Source organism: Drosophila innubila, chromosome X (genome assembly GCF_004354385.1).
Source record: "Drosophila innubila isolate TH190305 chromosome X, UK_Dinn_1.0, whole genome shotgun sequence".
Taxonomy (NCBI): domain Eukaryota; kingdom Metazoa; phylum Arthropoda; class Insecta; order Diptera; family Drosophilidae; genus Drosophila; species Drosophila innubila.
Genome location: NC_047626.1, coordinates 32561860 through 32584566, shown reverse-complemented (window position 1 = coordinate 32584566; position 22707 = coordinate 32561860). Strand labels below are relative to the sequence as shown.

Genomic DNA, 22707 nt, shown 5'->3' with positions numbered 1-22707 from the left:
GCGCTCTACAATGTGTTTCAAATGCACTATAATCAGGAGTGACACAGAAAGCAAAACAAATCGAAAATCTCCTATAGCTCCATACATTTTCATCTAAACATGAGAGCTGGAAAATCAACTGAACGAACTAAATATCTCATAATCACGGAATTACCTCTTTCTATCACTTCTGTCATTCGACAAATCGAACTAATTTCAAACCATTTAATACAAATCCATTCTGGTGCACTACAATATTATAATAATGATTAATTAAGTTGGATAATTATCCAACTTTAATTGAATATAATTGATTTATATTTAACAATTTTATATAAATTATTTTCCTTAAGTGCGCTAGCGCACTCTTCTCACATTGTCGGCATTGTCTACATTGTTGACATTTACATTATTTACACGATTAAACTTTATAGTTGACACTCCATTGCTTACACGTAGAAAATCGTGTAATCTACATGGTGTAGTCTACGTGGCACATCACTGGAGAAGACGCTTCAGTTGTGAAGCAGTAGGCGGCGGTTCGAATACCACGCGTAACAAATTAAAATAACATTTATAAAATTACTAAAACAGAATAAAATGTAAATAAATCAAAATTTAAAAAAAAAAAATATAAATATAAATATAAAAAATAATTTTTATTTTTTGATTTTAATTTTAAGAGCATTTATTCTTAAAATATGAACTTGGTCTTATTTAAAATGTTCTTAAAATCAAGATGTGTTCTCTTAATTTAAGAATTTAATGTTCTCGATTCATTTTTTAGACCAAAAATCGTAGTTCTGAGACCAAAATCTTGATTTTAGAGTGTACATATATTTTATCAGTGTACATATATTAATATAGCATTAAATTCAACAAGTTGGTCTCAAAAGTATCAATTAGAGGCGCACTGCAATAGTCATATAAACGGCGGCTATACCAACGTCAGCAACAATTGTCAAAAATAATAACACAACACACAACATGTTGCATGCAACATGTTACTCAAACAAATGTCACAAGGGCGCCGCATATTTTTGCAAATTATTCTAGGGGGTTTTATTAAACATTATATGTATATACAAAATTTAACCAAAATGAATGAAAGGTATATAAAGTTTTTAAGAACAGCACTGAAAAAAAATTCAAGCAGTTTTGTACTTGAATCGAGAATTTCCGGTGTCAAAAGTCAGCTATGTCTAAAATTTCTTAGTCCAAGACCAAAATAAAAATTTAAAAACTTTTTTAAATTCTTGAAATCAAGAGCTTTCGGATAAGTCAAGCACGATTTAGAATCGTGTAAAGAATAATATGGTATATTGGGAATATTGAATATTGGGAGAATATTTTGTAGTTTCCTCAAGCGCGTTTCAGACTTTATAACTTCAAAAGTACTAGAATTATCTATATTTCATTTTTGATTTAAGTACTTTAAACTCTATAGCTGAGTACTAAAACATCTCAAAATAAAAACATGAAAATAGTATTCAATGATCAAAATCATAAATCATTATCAAAATAACTGAATGTTTACAACAGAAATTATCCTGTCAAATATAGTCCTAATTTTTCAGTGACCGTTGAACTGCTCCTCGTAGCAGACTAACTATTCAAAAATGTCTTTTTTTTTATATGAACATTTAGTTTTGGGGACTTTTTTAACTATAGGTTGATTTTCAAAACCGAGTCCAGTAGAGTCCACCAAATTTGACCTCTTTTTTTAAATTCTGTGAATACTCAAGATGAGATAAAAAAAAACCGTTGCTTCTTTTGTGCCCGATTGGAGATTTTTGACTTTTAGTAACATAACCCACGATATTTTTTTAATGTTAGGCCATAGAGATAGCATATGCGCAGGAGCAAATAATTTAAAACGTTCAAAGTCTTTACTATGGCAGGTTTAACTGAAGTTGATGGGAAAAAGCTCTAGCCATTGAACTGAGTGAGATATCGGTCTGAAATTTTAAATGTATATTTAGAACACTTCAGAGAAAATTCAACCACGAAATAAAAGTAAGCGTGTCATGAGAAAGGGGGTAAATTAACGGTAAAAGAGACTTATTGACATAAGAAAATGCAAAAAAAAAATTTTTCTTACTTAATTATTGGTAATAGCTTTATAATTTTCTAAGAATAAAAGCAATAAAAAGCAATAAAAAGCAACAAAAAATAAAAGTAAGTTTTATTTTTTAAATTTGTTTAAAATTCGTTATCGCATTTTAAATGTTGAAAAACATGAAATTTTCGTTTGGATGTTAATTTACGCCTTTCCCATGCCACGCCCTTTTTTTTGGTCCAAATTTTCTTTGAAGTGCTAAGTTACAGATTTTTGCCAGCTAATTTCCTGAAATACGCCATAGTGCAGGGAATCCAGCTTAACGTCATCTTTGCTTCTCTTGAACCAGTTGCGAATTATAAGGTGCGACAATGGAATAGAAATATCCCAAAATTTACTTGTTTTTAGTACGAAACGTTCTTATTTTAAACTTCCTTTCAATCTTGAAAAAAAAACTATTTTAGGTACAAAAAAAGCTTAAACTAGTTTAGAACAAAATACTCAACTGTTTCTGGAGGTATCTTGACGAGACTCACCGATTATATAATTGCCATGATTTTAGATATTCGGACTAAGTTTGGTTAAAATCTGACTAATACTTCGGACATCTGCCATAGAAATGGGCAGTCAGAATTCTTAATTTAAAATCGATTCATACTTAATTCCAGACTTTCAGTACACAAAATCTTGAAATTTTACGAATGAAACAGCATAAATTCAAGTACGGTCGCACCTAATTTTGAAATGGCATATTTTTCTGAGTTTACTGTTCATGGAAGTATATAATTCGGAAAAAACCACAGCCGAAGGTCTCAGCAGCAATAGCTGTCAACTTTCTCAAATAAATAAAAAAAACCTCTTCACGAGGTAAAAGTCTAGTGACGAAAGTCTAGATGCCCAAAAATTGTTTGATATGCAATTTTGTGACGAACAATAAAAAATTTAATATTAAAATTATATAAGAAAAAAATCGTTTAAATGTCCATCAATTTGGCTTAATTCGAAGGATAATTTTATGCCATTAATGTTTTAATATGATTTCCGGCATGTGGCCGCCGCGGCTACATCGAATATAGCCAAGGATAGAGGTCCAATTTTCAGCCCTTTTTCGAGCATTTTGGCATTTTGGAAAATACCAAATTTTATTACGACCAAATAAGTTGCAATTTCAATCGCCAAAAAAAATATATTGACTAAGTCAATCGATTTGTGACTTAGTTTGCTAGTAGGTTATACTATTCTATTATGATTTGTAGAAAAATAAATACAAATATACAACCAGAAGTATTCTTCAAAAAATACTGAAGAAAAATACTGAATAAAAAAAATCTGGTCGTTCGCTTGCATCACAAGGGAATATCGTACGCGAATTTTAACGACAAGTTTTGTCATTTCTTGCTTCTTAAGTTCTTTTTGAGTAGGTAATCACTATAATAACTATAAATATGCAATTTACTCAATTTTTAGTGTCTATTATTTATAAAATATATTAATTTGTAAGAAGTTTTAAATGAACAATTGCTTGAGTTGATAGATTCGGGAGAAGCGATGATAAGTTTAGCAGTGATAAGAGTGATGATTTTATCTAGAAACCCGTACTATTCCAAAACCATTATAAAATTATTGAAAATGATAATTCCGATGCATTTCTTCCATATTTAAGACTCTCATTCAATGCTTCCAAAGACACTCAGACAACAGTATCACCTAAAGTGTTGGTCCTATACCCATCGATGTAGAAGAACTATCCTCATGAACAACTGCATGCTTCAAGCCTTTCTAAAGCATTCGATCTTCATTTCCCATAATTAAACCAACTAGTCCTTAAATCCAGTCTACTTCCCGCGCAGTTCTGCTCCAAGATTCAAGGAGTTATCGTAAATTCGGTATTGTGGGATGATAACAAGTGCGGTAGGCTGGCATCTATACTGATAAAAACTAGTCGGCCGGTGCTACAGTCGAGCATACTCGACTGTCGGAGACCCCGTACTTACTATCCAAAATCAGTCAAAGATCTGTTAAGTGCACACATACATACATATGTTGGCACGCGCCAAAACAAAAGAAGTTTCTAGCTAAGCATTCATATATATAAACATGCGTTTATGCATATTTGGCTATGTTAAGCATAAGTGAAACCTTAACAGAGAATAAATTAAAACTGCATGTTAAACATGCTAAATGTTAAATCAAATAGTAAAATAATTGAAACCAAAAGACAAATTTACTAAAAACATAAATTTACACAGTAAATTTATAATAAACATGAAATTAACATAGAATTTTAACTTAACGTTTATATAAATACCAATGTAAAATTATTTAAATGAAATTTTTAAACATGTATTCAATATTAAATGTCAGTATAACATTCATAAATAACAATTTCAATAAATTGTAAAAATTAAAAAAAAAAAAAGCTTAAATTCAGCTGGAAAAGTTGTTCCCGCCGGGAATCGAACCCGGACAAAATTGCAAAAATTTTCAAAGACAAAGGCTCAAAGTGTTGAGCCACTCTCGCACTTATGTCTTTATCCTCCTAAATGGCCATATTGCTTGTTTTAGTGCTCAATTAAAAAGTAAAAGAAATTATTTATATTTTAACATTTAATGTTAATATTACATTTTAAATAAGCACTGAGTTTGTTTTAATATAAAATGAAATTGAATTCGAACATAAATAAATTAAAAATCTTTCGCCCACGGCAGGACTCGAACCCACGAGCACTGTCCGACTCCGCGACTCAGTACACTGCGCCACCGAAGCTCACGTCTGAATGAACGCCAATTTGTTATATAATATGTTAATATAAATTTTTTGTTTTATCAAGATATTCAAGTTTTAATTACTGCCAACGCGCCATCAACGAATTTAACAGCAAAATTTATTATTTGAATATCTTCGCTATTTATACAATTATATCTTCATCTGTGCAAAATCTGGAATTTCTGGCTTTCAAAATGCTCTTATAATTTGGATATGAAATTTTCAATGTCGATTTGCAGGCGGTTAAGGGGGCGTGGCTGATTTTTGAAACAAACTTGATCTGCCTGCAGTATAGAGGAACCTACATACCAAGTTTGGTGTCTCTAGCTCTTATAGTCTCCGAGATCTAGGTGTTCATACAGACAGACAGACAGACAGACAGACGGACAGACAGACAGACGGACATTGCTATATCGACTCGACTATTGATGCTGATCAAGAATATATATACTTTATAGGGTCTGCCACGCCTCCTTCTACCTGTTACGCACATATTCGGTAAAACAAACCCAATAGACCCCTGTACTTTTTTTAAGTACGGGGTCTAAAAATGTTCTAAAATCAAGATTTTGGTCTCAGAACTAAGATTTTTGATCTAAATAATGCGTCAAGAACATAAAATTCTTATATTAAGAGAGCACATCTTGATTTTAGCAACATTTTAAATGTTCTTAAAATTAAAATCAAAAAATAAAATAAATAAAATTTTTTTTTTATTTATATTTTTTTTTTCTTAAATTTTAATTTATTTACATTTTATTCTGTTTTAGTAATTTTATAAGTGTTATTTTAATTTGTTACGAGGGGGATTCGAACCGCCGCCTACTGCTTCACAACTGAAGCGGCCTATCCAACCAGAGCGCCACGGTGCCACCATTTGTTTGATACGAAATAGTACCTATTTATACTTTCCTAACAGCTTAAGATTTTTATTCTTATATTAAGATTTTAAAATTTTTTAGATTAAAAATGGAATAGCGGCAATTCTCAGAGCCAATTTCAATGAGGAAAGAGCTAAAGCACTGCATTATGGCAGGATGCTGAAGCTATTTATAGAAATCAGTTGCCTGCAAATAAATGAGGAATACAATAATCACGTTTAAAGGAGAAAGCTATTCTACTATATGATAAGTGTCTTTTCTGTAATGAACATGAATACCACTAATGCAACATATTATACAGGTGGGTTCTTGTATAGAAAGTTTCCGATCCAGAGTATGCGATCGGAGAGCAGCTAAAGCATGCAGAGTTCCTTACAAAAATAGCAGCATTACTTATTTCTTTCAAGAAAATGGCATGCAATGACTTTACCGGCTTAGCAATCACTGGAAACGAGTTGTTCATCTGATATCAGATAAAGATATGATAATGCAAATCATTTTTCAATTTGGCTAAATAAAAAGGAAAAGTTATGCATACATTAAGTATTTTAGTAGAAGTGATTGCTCCATTTATACAAATCAGTCTCCCAAAAATTTTTTTGAGACAGCCATTACAAAAATAAAAATATTTTAAGACTAACTTAAAAAAATACCTGTAAATAGGGATTTTCCACATATTACATATTACGGTCAACTCAAGCAATTGTTCATTTAAAATTGCAAGCGAACGGCCATATTTATTTCCGCTCAAACCGAAGAGACCGTCTACAGACAGTCTTCTGTATTTTGTACCTGACGGTCGTTCCAACCAACAGAAAATTATGAAATGTAAAACTTAAGCTTATTTAACCTATATCTACTTATGAAATAAATATCAACTTGATTAAATGACTATTTCGATTGTGCCTGTTAAAGGTTTCATTGCTCTGATGAACGATTATGTCGACCATAAAATGGACGAAGCTTGCGGTAAACTTCGCGAACTGAACTATTATTTTCGAAATAAATTTGCACAATTTGCAAGTGTTGTTCTTTTGTCAACCTGTTCATGATAAAATGGCAAACCAAACTGAACATAAATGACATTGGAGTAACCAGATTTAACAAAAAAATTTCAGCTTTATCTCTACTCGAAAAAACAATCTCTAAAAAAACACCCTTTAGTATTCCTTGAAAAATGCCTAACAATGCAATATCTGTGGCTCAATTTCAAACGCGGTAATTCATGTTCCAAACGATGGAAAGCAATCTAATTTTAACTATGAATCCAACAGCAACGCAAAACGGTGGCGATTGTTACCAAACGCAGTACCTTAACGCAATTAATCCCATACGGAGCAAACCTATACGGAGGAAATAAATGCCTTCTGCATGCATTATTACTGTAAATAAAACATTTATTGAAAAGAACAAGAAATTTATCTTGCAAACTGTCGAGGAAGGGGGGCGTGATACAAATTTAAAACAAACCTTATCTACGACGGACAGACACATGGCTATATACATATACATTATTAGGTCATAATTGCCTTCTTCTTTCTGTTACATACATTCCAACGAATACAGTAAAATTTTATACTTATTTCAAAAGAAACGGGTATAACATATTTCACAAAATACCGAAATAGAGCGAAGAGAATTAACAACAAATTTTCGACGTAGCATGCTTCTGACTGTCGTCTCTCTCTATGTCAAAATGCTCTCAAAGTGGTGAAAAAATTGGCTCCTGTGGTGAGTGAGAGCTCCACCTTGTTAATTTCAATATGTTTCAAAATATTTTCTAAATATGATATGAAATGTGAATGGTTGTTTTCAAAAGCAATTTTAAAAAAATCTCTAAAAACTTTTGGTGTGTGATATATTTTTCAAAAAAAAAAGGTTATGTTTATTGCTGGAAAATTTAAAGAAATTCAACTATATCGGTGTCTTTTTTTGTTAATACTGTTGAAGTATAAAGGGTCTATTTGTCAAAAGCGCTCAAGATCAAAATCGCGTTTGTACTAAAAATATAAATCCCTTATTGGCGAATAACGTTTACTATTATTATTTTTAATTATCCAACTTATTCGCATTTGGATTAGATAGATATAGGAAATGTGAGCAACTCAGTCGTGAACAGTGATTTAATTGATTTTATATTCACACCATACTATTGTAACAATCGAACCTTGCTCGAATTCGTTCAAGGATTGAGTTCTTATAAATACAATCTTTGAATGAATTGAATGCGTAAAAGACAACGAATTGAATATGAACTAGAGTGAGGTTGTGCTGGTAGCCATTTTGGTTTTCCGGAACTGCATTTGAATTCTTAGTATTTCCGAAAATATCGAATGCTCTGAGGGCAGCTGCTCCTTAAGTTTTTGACAATCTATACATATAAAGTTGTTTGTCCCGTACAAGTATCATTGCATATGTCAAGCTGCTCGAGATACAAGTTTGAAATTATGGGACAACAAAGTTATGAACATTTCATCGGGAGATAAGGTCGCGTTTTAGAAAATTCGACCTGCAAGTGTGTCAAAATCGAGGCCAAAGTTTGAGTTTATTTTGATTAGCATATAGCAGCGTTTTGTCAGCTAGCGGGTTTAGTACTTAGGTGTGCAGAGGATGGTGTCGTAGACTCACGCGCACGGGATTAAGCCCAGTTCAGACCAAGCAAGATTTTATTTTTGTTTTTTAATTTATTTTCATTAATACAAGGAGGCGCAAGCTCGAATCTCACACCAGGCAAGATTTTATTTTTTAAGTTAATTTTATACTTTAAAATTTTTAAATTTACATATTTTTTATAATTTTAATATCCTTGTTCAACTGTTCTTATTTAACATTAAATAAATAAATAAATTAAAAAGAACATATTAGTTGCTTGATTTCAGGAACACCGACAGTGACTTTTGTGTTGCTTTTACGCTGTTAATAAATTTCTGACGGTAAATTTCTTACAAGCACTCAAATTCATTAATATTTTGTAGAACATGAGCTCAAATTCATTCATTTTCTAAATTTGTCATTTTTAGTTCTTAAGTGCAGTGTAGGGGTCTATTACAATAGCCCCTATTGAATCGACGCTACTGTGCAACCACAACCACAGACCATCGAGCAACTGCTTTGGCGTAGTTGTTGTTGTCGAGTCAATCGGTGTTGTTGCTGCGGGCAACGTGTTGCGAAGCCGCTGCTTGTTCTGTATACGTGTGTCCAGAGGTTCCACTTGGCTGGTGCCAGCGCATCAGTCGCTCTCGGAGCGTTGTCGTGAACGGTCAGTTAGCACGGTAGAGCAAAGTTAGCAACGTGTGACTCCAGCGTCGTGTTTTGAGATTGAGAGGCTCTACAACTCAAACACAGAAATCGTAAAACATAAAAATAAATACAATTACAAGTAAATCATACAATAATTGTACAATCGGCCGATAAAATTTCAATGTTTTCTTTTCATTTTTTTTAAGTGTGAGTTTGAGCCGCTTTTTTCTTGTGTATGTGTAAAAAAAAAATTGCTTAAAAATTTGCGGTGCGATTGCAAGAAAATCAAATCACACAAATTGAATATAAATTCGAATCGTTTACCGGTAACTCAATCAATGGAAGCAGCAGCGGCAGCGGCAGCAGCAGCGGAGGGACAGCAATGCATATGAATTCAAACTTAGACTAAAATCAAAAAAGCAACAACCAACACAAACTATAACCAAAACCAAAACCAAACCCAAACCCAAAACGAAAAACAAGTCGAAGTTGAAACTGAAAATAGAAAGAAAGCGTCGCAGAATTTGCTAGCAAAGATTGTTGTTGCTGTGTCGCTGGCGGCTTTCGCCACTTTACGAGCAACTTCCTTTTTAGCCACGGGGCCAACGTTGAAAACCAGTATTTGTTAAAGCGCTGCCACTGGCTCGAACTGTGTGGCACTGACACAGACACAGGCACAGATATAGACCCAGACCTAGAGCGAGAACGATGTCGAGACAGAGCTGTAACGAGCGAAAATAAAGAGTCGTTTTTATTTAGCCAAAATCGCCAGCAAAACGTAAACAAAACAGGCCCGAATCAAGTGTCCCGTTCTAGTACCGTTCTAGGATAAAAGGCGGGCGGAAGCAAATCATTTGCAAGTTTACAGCCACTTGCAGGTTATTTTAAGCCAAGGTGAAAGCTGACAAACATACCAACATACACAGAGATAGACATACAAACATTCCAACACACAGAAACAGCAACAGAGACAAACGGAGAAACGGACAAATCCCAAAGCCCAATCGGTGTTATAGAATTTGGCTTATGATAAATGAGGCTGTAGGCGAATGGGTCGTAAATCATTTAGCCAGAACCCGGACAATTTCACAAAGAATTATTTGAGACATGCGAAACTTTTGTGCATTCTACATATACAAATGTATGAAAGTGTGTATGAATGTATGTATGTACATATGTAAACAGCCGGAACCAACAACTAAGCAATAACACATTTCCTTAAACTGTTTATTTGCATTTACTTTTCGTATACATCGATGTACATACATCAATGTGTATGACGGAGTATGTAGTTAATGTAGTTGCTGATACATCAATGTGTATGACGGAGTATGTAGTTAATGTAGTTGCTGATCAAGTTGAGCTTGGAGTGAAATTCTCATATTTGATTCGGGAGTGAAGTCTCAGAATATGCCGGTTCAACCTCTTTAGCTGTCACTTTGTTATGCACATATATTTCTGTCTGTCTATCTATGTATGTATACATACATACATAATCATTTCTCGTTTGTGCGTGTGTGTATCTGTGTGAATACCTACATTCAATTTTTATATGTATGTACATACATATAAATATACATATGCAGATGCGAAGACGTCGTTTCTTGACTCCGACACTGTTAGAAAGCCAATGAACAAGTTCTGTAGAATGAGCAACTAATTTCCTAATTTGATGTCGTTGTTGCTGATAGTTGAGCGTGGCAAAAAATGTGGTCTCCATGTCTCCTCCTCCAGTTGCATCTACTCCATGCTTGTTCCCATTTCTAAACAACCTCAGTCACGAGGGGAAACTTAATACGCTGAATAAGAAAAACTGGCTTAGGAGCTGTAGGAAGTTTGCGATCATTTCACATATAATGTACATGTGTACGTATGTAAAGTAATTGCTTTAAAAAGATTAAAAATTTCCATACATATTTTATTTTTAAAAGAGAAATATAATTTTTTCTCATTTTATTATTGTTGCCTATGGCTCTTAGGATTGATTAAAAATTAATTCATAAGATCTGTAATGTTTCACTATTTTTGAAAATAAAAAGAAATACAAAACAAACTGAAATGCCCGGCTAAATTCGAAAAATTGAATCACTGGATATGTTATACTCAGCAGTTTATTAATCGAAATGTTTGAAAAATGAAGCTCGGCCATAAGCCGGTAAACTGATAAAGTAAAGTAGACTATATAATTGATGTAAATGTAAGGGAACGGATGAAAAGACCAAGTCAAGTAATAGTCTGGCAAAGACGAGGTAAGCCAAAATGCCAAGTCAATAGATTAGATGTTGAGAATGGAGAAGCTCCGACAGCTACTTACAAACGATCAAGTTAATCATGATGATGAAAATCATTATCATGATTTGATGTGCGTGGTACTTCAGTAGTAGAATGAAATGAAACGAATAAGCGTGCAAAGCGAAATCCAAAACAACAGCAGCTAAGCTAGCTCAAATGAAAGGCGAAAAGAGGCAAAGAGACAGATTGGTGTATACGTATGCATGCATGCATGTATGTATGTACATGTTGTACATAGATGATTATGATGACGACAGCGCTCTTTCTCGCTCTCGCTCTTTGTCTCTCTGTCAGACAACACTCTCTATCCCCTTCATTGGCTGTGGTTTGCTAACTCTATCTCTGCCTCTTCATTTATACGCCTAAGTATATACATATGTACATACATATGTGTAATACCTGTTTATCCACACAAACACACATACATACACAGACACAGATACAGTATGAGCGCTGTATAGAATAACTAAGCAGAAACTGCTTCGCTGTCGACCCGATTTTAAGAAACGACAACAACAACAAAACCGTCGCTTCTTATAGAATGCGGCTTACAAAAGCAACATCAAAAGTTGCTCATAAGAAAGAACTTAAGCATGTACATTGTTCATACTTATTATTTATTTTATTTCACAAATTAAAATAAAGGAATCTTTAAAATAGTAAGAAAAAGTCAAATTCGACAGTATCAATAACAGAGTAACAAAAAAAAAAACGGATTTTGCGCAGCAATCGTAACCGGTTCTATTTCTGTATTGAACCCACAATTTCAACTAAGAGAATTCAGGAACAAAAACATATACATATACATATGTATGGATGTATGGATGTATGTATGTATATATGTAATAAACTTAAGTTAAGTGTTATGTACATTTGTACATATACATACATATACATATGAACATGTATTTGTTCTTAAATTTAACTTAAGTTTGTTACTTAGTTGCCGGTGGAGCCACACCTGCAATCCTCGTGATGTTCAATACTGGTATATGCTTTAACCATTCATAAAAGAAAAATCATAAGACTTCAACATCAGGCAACGTACTTGTCCTTACGTATGTATGTATGTATGTACGTATATGTATGTACACGATACGAAGAGAGAGACAACACACGCAATCAGAGTTGCTGTCGTCGACGCAGGACGTCGCGCTGCTTTAGTTGTTTTCATAGGTGCTGTCGTAATCTCTGTCTCTCTCTCTCTCTCTCTGTCTCTCTTTCTCTCTCTCTCTCTGTCTCTCTCTCTCTCTTTCTCTCTTTCTCTCTCTCTCTGTCTCTCTCTCAATCTCTTTCTCTCTCTCTCTATCTCTCTCTCTCTCTCTCTCTCTCTCTCTCTCTCTCTCTGTCTCTCTTTCTCTAATTCTCTATTCAAACGAAACGCACGTCACTCTTGTTTTCATACATTTTTGTTTTTTGTTTTTGTTTTGTTTTTGTTCTTTTAAGAAATTGTGCGTTGTCTTTTCGATAACACTGTGTTATTATTATAATTATTACTTTTGCATTGTGTATGCATTGTGTATGTATGTTTTATCGAAATTTTTACCTGTTCCCGCTGCCGCTGCCTTTGACGTTACCGGTACCAAAAACGTTGCCTGTGCTCCTCGACTCTTCGAACTTTGCCACTGACCTGCCAGGTGTCCTGGATTCTTTTGGTGCGCCAGGATTTTGACAGGTAAGCGAAAACCAAATCCCATTTAATACAGTTAGCCTTTGCGATTTGCGTTTGCACTTTGCAATTTCCGTATTTGAAATTAAAAACATTTCGACCACAAAAGAAGTCAAAAGACAGTGGGATAAACTGCACAAGTAGATTGTAAGTGCAGAATGTAAATACCTGCAATTTTTTAAAAAGATAATTTTTTTTTTTCAATGAATGTTTCTGCTATTAAAACAAAAATTCAATATGGAATGAAGCTATTTGGAAGCATATCGGTCTTCTTGCGCCGTTTGGTTTGGTAGAAAAATCGATCGTAAAATGTCAATAAAAAAAGGGCCAAAAGTTGCAAATAAGTTTTGTTAAACTACCAACAAAAACCAGTTTTAGACGAGACACTTTTGGACAACACAAGATACACTCCATGAAAGAACACATTAAACTGTGAGCATCCTTCATATTAAATGTTCTGCTTTACAGCTAAGTAGAAGAAACTATTTATTCAAAAAAAAACCTCTTCACGAGGTAATGACGAACAATTTTAATATTTATCAGGGAATCAAACCGAAATGAAGATCGGTTCCGGTTTCGGTTCCGGTACGTCCCGAAACAACTATTTCGGTAAACTGTTCTATTTCGGTTTTTTCCTTTCGGGTTCCGGTATCAGTTACAATTACAACAAAAAAATAATGAAAGGGATCGGAGCCCCCTGGTTTTATATTAACATTTTGAAAGTTAACAGTGTCAATTTAAATAAGCCTTACTAATTAATATCATTAAGCTATGGGGGCGGAGCCCCTTTAATTTAAATTTACATTTTGAAAGCTTAAAATGTCAATTTAAATTAGCCTTACTTATTTAATTTCATTAAGCTTTTATTTAATTTATAGTCATTACATCGAACAGCTACGAAAATGTGTCTACCGAGAATACTACTGTCGAGTGTGCTTGACTGTAGCATTTAAGCACCTCATCGTGAGTGAGTCGAGATTGGGGCGGAGGCCCTTTGTTTAAAATAAAACTTTGATTTTTTAACGCCAACAATCAATCAAATTTGTAGAGAAGTCACTGCATTCGGTTATCTATATAAAATTAAAATAAAAACCCCTACTCGTACTTTAAGTAAAAACATAATACAGACTATTTAAATATTTTGGAACTGCAACGATTTGAATAAATGTGTATCAAATAGATAGTTTTTTTCAAGACCCACCAATTTAGCACTGTCAAATTTTTGTAATGGACGGTATTTGAGAGTTATACAAATCGACGAATTTGTTTTTTATTTTTTGCCTTTGGTAACAAGATTCCCCAATGCCAATCATAATGGTTCCAAAGCCGTGGCGGCGACTGTTTCTGTCCCTGCCATCATCTCCAGCTACAACTGCTTCAGCGTCTTTCTACACGCTCATCAGCAACTTGTTGTTGTTTCCGTTGATGTTGTCGTTGTTGCTGTTGTAATTGTTATTGTGGCTGCTGGTGGAGTTTGTGCGCTTTTCAGTTTTCCACTTTAGTCATCTAAACGTCATTTCGAACTTCGTACTTTATTTCGTTCTACTCTCTGCTATTCTGTTCTGTTCTTTTCTGTTTTTGCTTTGTTCTGTTTACAGTTCTGTTTTGTTGTTGAGTTCTTACCTATTCTGTTTTGTCCCGCTCTGTCTCATTGCCGTTGGCTCGTTGGCATAGTAAGAAATTTTCTAACAAGATTTTTTAAGCAATGTTAGGCAGCATCAGCAAGCCGCTGTCATCGTCACCGTCACCGCTACCACTTCAGAGCTCATCTTGTAGTGTTGCCGCAATACTCGACTCCAATCCCTATTTATTTCCTGGCCCCTTGTCTGTGTTTACTGTTTACTGTGTTCACTGTTCACTGTTCACAATTTTTGTTGTACACCGCTGATTAAATTGCTTGGAAACTTTCGTTAGTAATTTGATGCTGAATCTTTCAGTTGTTTCATCCATTCGAACCCATCCACCATTTTCCATTTCCATCTATATCTTCATCTGCGCATCTATCAGTCTCCCTTTTTAGTTTTATTCTGTGTGCAATTAAACGGCACTTATCTTGTTTAAATTTTCTTCGGGTCTGAGATTATCACAAAGCCAGCAAAAGCTACACAAAGCGGGTCCCAATTTAGTTTAAATATTTATACATCTACATACATAAAAGTACGTGATACTAGCATGCATACCTCCCATGTATGTCTGTTCCGGTTTTATCAAGTACAAGTGAAGATTAATCAAATATATAAAACGAAGCGGCCTAAGCTTCTCGTCAAGTTTGACACGTTTTCGCGAACAAGCTCGACGATAATCACTTGAAATATGCATATTTCATGGCAGCCTTCATGCATATCTGACATTGATGATTTACAATTGACATCGCTGGAATCAACTGCGAAAATTGCTCATCAAAATTGTTGCATTTCGTTTCGGTTCATGAAATTTACATGCACTGCAATTAAAATTCAATTACTGTCAGAAATTCTTTTAACACAAAAAAATCTTTACACAAGGTAAAATTCAAGTGACGGAAGCATATACAGCCCCAAAATTTCTGATATCCAATTTTGTGACGAATATAAAATATATAAATTACACTAGGCAACAAATTTGAACTTTTTGGCTTTTACAAGAACCAAACCCACTTATTTTGATAGAAAGACGAAAAACATTTTTTTTTTCTATGGTAAGATTTTTTTTTAGAATTTTTTAAAATTTGGCTTCTTTTAATACTTTTTTTCAGGGGTGCGCCCACATTTGTCATCATTACTCGAGAATGCCACAACCGAATTCAAAAGCTTTGCTTTTTCTGAAAGCTATGAATATATCTATAATTTAATAACACAAAAATTAAGATTTAAACCAGTAGTTTTAAAGATATCAATTCTTGAATTAAGAAAATTATGATTTATTCAGCTTTTTTTTTTTGCTTTTTTTACTTTAAAATTCGAGTATGCTCGACTGTTGCACCGGCCGACTAGTTTTTATTCAAATATATTATTTAATTAAATTTTGAGCTTTAATTATGTTACTATATGAATTAAGTGTTGGTTAGTTTATATATAACAACATTTTGCATGTTGAACATGTAGTTTTTATATCATCTCGGTTAAAGATTTACATTTATGTAGGCTTATATATCAGAATTTAAGTTTATCTTAAATATTATTTAATTTTTAGAAGTGTAGCACCGGCCGACAAGTTTTTTCAACAAACTTAATAGACCCCTGTACTTTTTTAAGTACGGAGTCTAAAAATTTCTTAATTTTTAGAAGTGTAGCACCGGCCGACAAGTTTTTTAAACAAACTTAATAGACCCCTATACTTTTTTAAGTACGGGGTCTAAAAATTTCTTTATTTTTAGAAGTGTGGCACTGGTCGACTAGTTTTCAAAACAAACTTAATAGACCCCTGTACTTTTTTTAAGTACGGGGTCTAAAAATTTCATGATAAAAAAAAATATTTTTCGTCGTTTGGGACCCCATATCTATCAAAATGAGTAGGTTTGGTTCTTGAAATAGCCAAAAAGTTCAAATTTGTTGCCTAGTGTAATTTATATATTTTATTTAAAAGTTTTATATTAAACTTTATTTTGTTCGTCACAAAATTGGATATCAGCAATTTTGGAACTAGAATATGCTTTCGTCACTAGACTTTTACCTCTTGTAAAGGTTTTTTTGTGTGATATCAGAAATTTTTGCAATTGCTTTTGACATTGTAACTTTGTCATTAATGCAGGCAGATAGAAAAATATGTACATTTATTTGTTGAATTTCTTTCATATTTAAAAATAAATCGGATATTTCAGCAACGCAAAACAAAACAAAACTGTCTGACAGCCCTGGATATTTTAGCAACGCAAAACAAAACTGTCTGGGAGCACTAGTTATTTGTGCAACGCAAAGCTGTCAGCTACACTCTCAAGCTCTGGCTGCTACGCCTGCCTTGATGCTGCTGTCCTCTCTTAATAGTTATTAAAATATATATTCAGAGGTTTTTTCAAAGTGTCGTAGAACAAACATTTCTAGATTTTCGAAAATTTATTTATCTTTCGAACCATTTATCGGATTTGGGTGATCGATGTATCAAGCGACGCGTATTTTTGATAAAAATTTTTATAAAATCTAAAATTTTACCAAAAGGCCCCAAAAGCCCCATTAGCTGCAATCATTTAAATTTTTCCCCTTCCAGTTACACCCCCTCTTCTCATGACCCAGGTGAATTAGAAAAAGTTTTAGTATGCCATTTTGTAAGTTAGGACTAAACCTTTCGATCAGTATATAGCTCGATCTGATCGGACAGTTATACCAAATTTCCAATTTAGCTGTATATATTGATAGTCGCCTTTCGCACCCTTCGTGCTGCTTTCGTCACTAGCGCGAACTGCCGTCCACATAACTTAATACAACCATCTCTAAAATGGGTATAATAAAAGTTAATTAAGAACACCCACTATATGAACTCATATAGAAGATCTCAAAAACTATACGCGAGAATCTTAAAAGCTAGTTGTTGAATTTTAGCACTTATGATATATGCTATAGTCAGAATCTGACCTAAAAATTTTTAAGTACTCGGTAAGCTTTTTAATAAACTGTGTACGCAAACGAAACGTAACGTGTCGTGACGTAGCGTAACGTAACATATTAGGGCATGTTCCACTGCGTTATATGCATTCATTGATATTTCCAATATATTTATATTTATTTTCGGAATTAGAGATTGATAAATGCATATTTTATGGGGTTGGCCAAAAACATATTAGCTCCTTTTACCCATTGGGTACCGGGCTAAAAACAGGTCTCGACTCCTCCCTACGTGATTTCGTGTTGAGTACTAAGAAAAATTAATTAGTATAAGCAATATAAGTTAGAAAAACAATAAAAAAAATACTAGAAATGATATGGCAAACGTTGAAGTAAATAAAAATTATAAATTTTGTGATGCTTCGAAACTTGTTGCTGTGAATTTGGTTTGTGCGTTCTCATAATTTGCTTAGAGGCTCTAAGTTATAGCATCGTTTTTGGGTGCGTTGTTATTCCCCATTTTCTTTGCAAAAAAAAAAAATAATAATAAGAAAGAAAAAATTCAAAAGCTGCTTGACAACTTAGTCATTGCCTATCGAGTTCGTCTAGCGGATCGACAGAGCATCGTTGTCTGGGGACTGTCATATGAACACTTTAAGCTGATTTTGTTGTCTTCTAATTGTTTGTTGGCATCACATTTAATTTTATCTGGCATTATCAAATACGCAAATATTATAAAATCTTTATACTTTTCACAATGCATTTACTTATGTAGGATATTATATATAAAACCAAATATCAAATTGAATGGTCTAACATTTTACAATACATACAAATTTATTGCGTTGGACCACAAATAAAATAAATATACCTATAACGGCGATAGATGACTGAGATGATGTTTTAATAAAGAAAGTATGAGATCCTGTACATTTTGTACAAATTGTGGTAGATATCAAATAATTTGATATACAATATACATATACAATATACTGATAAAAAACATGTTCTTAAATTAAGATTTTGTTCCCAAAATTAAGAATTTTGGTCTAAAAAAATGCGTCGAGAACATTAAATTCTTAAATTAAGAAAACACATCTTGGTTCTAAGAACATTTCAAATACGACCAAGTTCTTATTTTAAGAATTTATGTTCTTAAAATTAAACCGGCGCCTACTGCTTCACAACTGAAGCGGTTTCTCTAACCAGAGCGCCACGGTCCACCATTTGTTTCATATGAAATAGTACATATTTGTAGTACAATAAACTTTGATTTTTTGGACTTATATTCTTAAAATTGGTAATATGGTCTTAAAATGTTCTCATTTCAACAACAAAATATTTAAGATGAATGTTCTTGATTTTAGAAGTTGGTCTTTTTTATCAGTGTATATTTAATATATGGACTTGAAAAGCAATTATTGAATAATATTTAAGCCTTCTGTGCAGGGAATACTGTTAACTGAAACCGAACTACATTTTCTTTAAGAACCGATACCCGAAAGGTTTCTACCGGTACGCTTTCGGTACACTTAGCCAAACCGGAACTGATATTTTTTCGCTTTAATTTCCTGCTTCTGCGATATGAAAATTGAACGTCATTATTTGAAATAATTTTGTTTTAAGGTTGAACCATTTTTAGAAAGCTGTCTTAAAGATCGTGTTAACAGCGCTCGTATTTCAATTAGATGCTATTCTGCTTGTAAGCCACAAATAAAAATGCAATTTTGTAAATGCGAATACGTGTACTCGAATATTCGTGTAAGAGAATGCCTCGACGAACGATTTGCTGCAATTTGTAATTGAATATTCACATGGCCAATGTGATTCCCATTGCTAAAATGCTAAACGATGGCCTGCCATTTGGGGTCGGGTTGCCAGATAACCGAATGCCCCAAAACTGAAAGCCTTTGCGCAAGTTTTCAATGAATGAGCTGACATTTTGATGGCCAGCTTTGCAAAGTTCAATATTGGTTTTCATCAAATTACAGAAAAATTAAAAGCACACCCCAAAAAGTGTAAGCACAGCTTGCACGTATGTATGTATGTACTATACATGCCAGTATAACAAGGCAAAATCAAAAGTCACCTGACTAAAAGTTAGTTAACAAAGAGATTCTATTGTGCATAGCAGATAGTCAAGTTATTGACATTGTCAAAATACGAGAAATACATGTAAATTTAACTATATAACTATATGTATAAGGATATATGTACATATTCATAGGTACGTAGGTTCGTATGTGACACAAGACGAACTGAACTTTAACGAACTTGTAAAATATAAAAAAAGGTATTTATGTACATAAAATAAAACAGGACGCAGCTTTCGGGGGCAGCTACTGATTCCTGCTCTTGCTCTGCCCCTCTGTCCCTGGTATCAACATGGTCCTGTGTTGCCTCTGGCTTTGTAGGGAACTGCTGGTCGCAAAATAAAAGTCGACCATAAATATTTTCCTTACAACAAAGCGCACCAAACTTAAAATAGCTACCGAAACGAGTACGAAGCGTTGAACAGTGGAAAATGTTACAGACTATTCAATAGTTAATTGGCAAATACTTAAATTCATTTAAGAATGATTCCCCTCACTTCTAACTATGTGATGCAGTACACAATAATAAAAGCCAAAAACTCTTGAGATCAACTGAAATGGCTGCCTAGATTGTGGTCGATATTGGCCCACCGTGCAGTGGCCAAAGTCGACTCATAAAATGCAAATAACGAGAAAACAGCATCAGTAGCAGCCAGGCAGGACCATCCTAGTTCAACTTCAAGATGATGAGAATAAGAATACAAAAGGGAACTTACCACGAACTGTTCAGCAAAAAGCACCAAACTAAGTAATAGTCCTGAGCTCAAGACTCTTTCTCTCTATCTGTGTGTGTGTGTGTGTGTGTGTTTGCATTCGATGGAATGTGTGTAAAAAGTTTAACAAAGATATTTGTTACAGTCAGTGCACCTGAAAATTGTTGTGTGCCAAGCAATGGTAACACCTGTGGTAAAAATTTAGTCTAAGTAGATATCGGTTGTCAGTTAGGTGAGGTCAGGCTTGGCAACACAGCAATCTACTTTTGTCCGCATTGAATTTCTTGCCAATTGGGAATTCCCTAACAATTCCTAATGACGCATTTTCATAAACTTATTTAATCGTCATAAGTAAAGTAATAAGTGACCAAAAATGGCATATCACAGTGGGGACTTCTGGCAGGTAATTAATATAAATACAGAAATAAAAGCGCAAATTCTGTTCATGTTTTCTCAACTTTTTTTTTTGTAACTAACTTAAGCTGTTTCTATTGATATTCACATAGCAGTGAGCTTGCAAAACTCATATGTGTTTTATACACAAACGACGATTATAAGTTAATGATGCAAAAATTTTCGTTTCATCCTGTTCTATCTTGTGTAAAAATTTCATATATATATCTCTGGTATACTCTTTATGTGAGAATCAAGGGGGGCTACGTAAATTTGAATGGGAGAGTATATACCCTGCAGGAAAAGTTCACTAGTGTCAAATACGAATAGTTCTAGATTTAGTATAAAGGCAACTAGTACAAGGAAAAGTAGTTTAGTAAACAGTTATTAGGCAACTGAAATTAGACTGGTTGCAACCGGATAAGATTTTGGTGTGTTAATCTAGCTAAAATTAACAAAAAAAAGATGAGAATTTGACTGGTTACAGAGGACTTAAGTCGTGTGAGTTATAAACAATCCCAAATCAGAACTCCTATCAACAGTCCCTCTAAAACTGTCTTAAAAGTAGTTCAAATATGATGAGAATTTAAACTGGTTGCAATGGAATTAGATTTGTGTGAGTTAAAAAATTCAAAAACCATAAATACTATCAACTGTCCCTCTAAAACTGTGCTAAGAGTAGTTAAAATGAGATGAGAGTTTAACTGGTTACAAAGGACTAGATTTGTGTGGGTTAACAAACATCGCAAACCGGAACTCTTGTCAATTGTCATTCTAAAACTGTCTTTCAAGTAGTTGAAATAATATGACAATTTAAGTGGATGTAATGCGACCAGTACCGGGTTGATTAGAAAAGCCAGTATGGCAACTGGTAATAAAAAGGGATCAAATATTTCTGTAATCAACTAGTTAAAAAACAACTAGTTCCGATCTATAGTATTTTTAATTAGTTAACTCAAAAAAAAATATACCGAAAAATATCAAGCACATTTGGTTATGATTCGTGACCGAATTGTTCTTATTTTTCGGTTGACAAAACAAATACATTTTCTTTCAAACTGTAACCTCATTGTCTCGATACATAAAATTCGATTCATGAAGCATAATAGGCGTTAGATATTGAACAACATTACATTGACATATAAAACGATGACTCTCTGGGTAGAGTCACTGCTTCAGTTTCGGAGAGCCTCGGGTTCGTTTCCTACTGTGGTCAAGGACAGTTTTTAAGTTTAATAATAAAAATATGTGAGTACATTGCAGTACAAACAATTTAATTATTTATAATTCTTACATTATTCGCTATTATTTCATTTAAGACTCTATATCTGATTAATTCCAATTAATTCGGACCACCAGAACAGAAGCATGCGTAAAAGGGGCTCGGCCGGCCGTTCTTAGAACTACCCCAAATTGTTTATAGTCTAATACCACTTCGTTATGAAATTATACTCAATATGTTCCTGATTTATTCCCAAAAAAAAAAGACCCATAGGTTTAAAAAATTTCATGTACAATCATGATTTATGAGCAAACGGTGTCACGCTGTTTTTGACTACCTTTGGGAACGATTTTCGACTGTTTCGACCGGGTGATATTTAGGAGTGTTCAATAATGTATTCAACTAGTTCCGATTTATAATATATTCAACCAGTAAAAATTTGGGTACAAAAGGATTTTAGTTGTCACATATCTCTTTTGGCAACTAGTTATTAATCTAGTTAAGAAGCAACTACTTTAGCCCCATAATACATGCAACCAGTCCGAATCTAGTTGAGAAAGGACTAGTTGGAGGTCCAGGACAAGCCCTTGTTAAATGAACGACTTTAATACATGGGTTTGGACTAGATAGGTAACTAGTTGCTCACCCTTCCCCAACTAGTTGTGTACTAGTAAAAAAAAACTGGTCGTTTACACTGCAGGATAACTCTTTTGACTGCGTAAGTTAAGTGTGTGAAAAGCGTAACCAATATTCACTAAGATTATTCAGTAAAGAAATTACTAGAGAATATACAAAATTTTCTTATCGGTATTAGAAAAAATCTAACTCCATAAGCACCAAAAACAGCTGTTTGAAAATTACTATTTAATATGTTTTTCTTTA

At 33.6% G+C, this 22707-nt stretch overlaps 1 protein-coding gene and 1 long non-coding RNA gene across 3 annotated transcripts in view; one reads left to right on the top strand and one right to left on the bottom strand.

Moving 5' to 3' along the window:
- Window positions 1-2152: 2152 nt before the first annotated feature.
- Window positions 2153-2690, bottom strand: LOC117793655. 2 transcript variants are annotated; one of them, XR_004618295.1, is made up of 2 exons: window positions 2545-2690; window positions 2153-2480 (listed from the first exon to the last, which is right to left on the bottom strand). It is a non-coding gene; the product is annotated as an uncharacterized LOC117793655 (long non-coding RNA). The 2 variants fall into 2 exon arrangements; XR_004618296.1 differs by having other exon boundaries at window positions 2575-2690.
- Window positions 2691-8813: 6123 nt separating this feature from the next.
- Window positions 8814-22707, top strand: part of LOC117792920 (low-density lipoprotein receptor-related protein 2) — a 211987-nt gene continuing 198093 nt past the window's right edge. Inside the window, exon 1 of the mRNA XM_034633250.1 lies at window positions 8814-9065. The gene's annotated coding sequence lies outside the window, so the exon portion shown is untranslated. The remainder of the gene's footprint in view (window positions 9066-22707) is intronic.